The sequence below is a fragment of the Penaeus monodon genome, chromosome 12 (genome assembly GCF_015228065.2).
Source record: "Penaeus monodon isolate SGIC_2016 chromosome 12, NSTDA_Pmon_1, whole genome shotgun sequence".
In the NCBI taxonomy this organism is placed as follows: Eukaryota; Metazoa; Arthropoda; class Malacostraca; order Decapoda; family Penaeidae; genus Penaeus; species Penaeus monodon.
The window spans coordinates 50,361,386-50,361,959 of record NC_051397.1 but is presented as its reverse complement, the minus strand read 5'-3'; positions in this window follow the sequence as shown (position 1 = coordinate 50,361,959).

The following is a 574-nucleotide window of genomic DNA, read 5'->3' as shown; positions in this document are numbered from 1 at the left end:
GTTTAAATCGACTGCTTACCATCCACAGAGTCAGGGAGTAGTGGAGAGATTCCACCTTACCCTCAAAACAATGATTAAAGCTTACTGTTTGGACACAGGTTCTGAATGGGATGATGCTATAGACCTACTTTTATTTTCGGTGAGGGATAGTGTGCAGGAAAGCCTGGGATATTCTCCCTTTCAGCTCATTTACGGTCATGAAGTAAGGGGTCCTTTAAAGGTCTTAAAGGAGTGTTGGTTGTGCGAGGAAGAAAGTGTTCCAGCGGCCACATACGTAGATGATTTTAAAAACAGGTTAAAGTCAGCACTTTCTTTTGCTCATGCTTGCTTAGGCAAAACACAACGTAAGATGAAAAAGCGTTACGATGAAGTAAATAAAGTTAAAGTAAGGGAATTTAAGGAGGGAGATTTGGTATTGGCACTCCTCCCCATGCCCGGCCAGCCACTCAGATCTCGATATTCGGGTCCCTTTCGAGTGATTAAACGTGTATCTGATGTAAATTATATTCTTGCTACGCCCCACAGACGCAAGAAAAAGCGACTTGTGCATGTGAATCTTTTGAAAATGTATCAT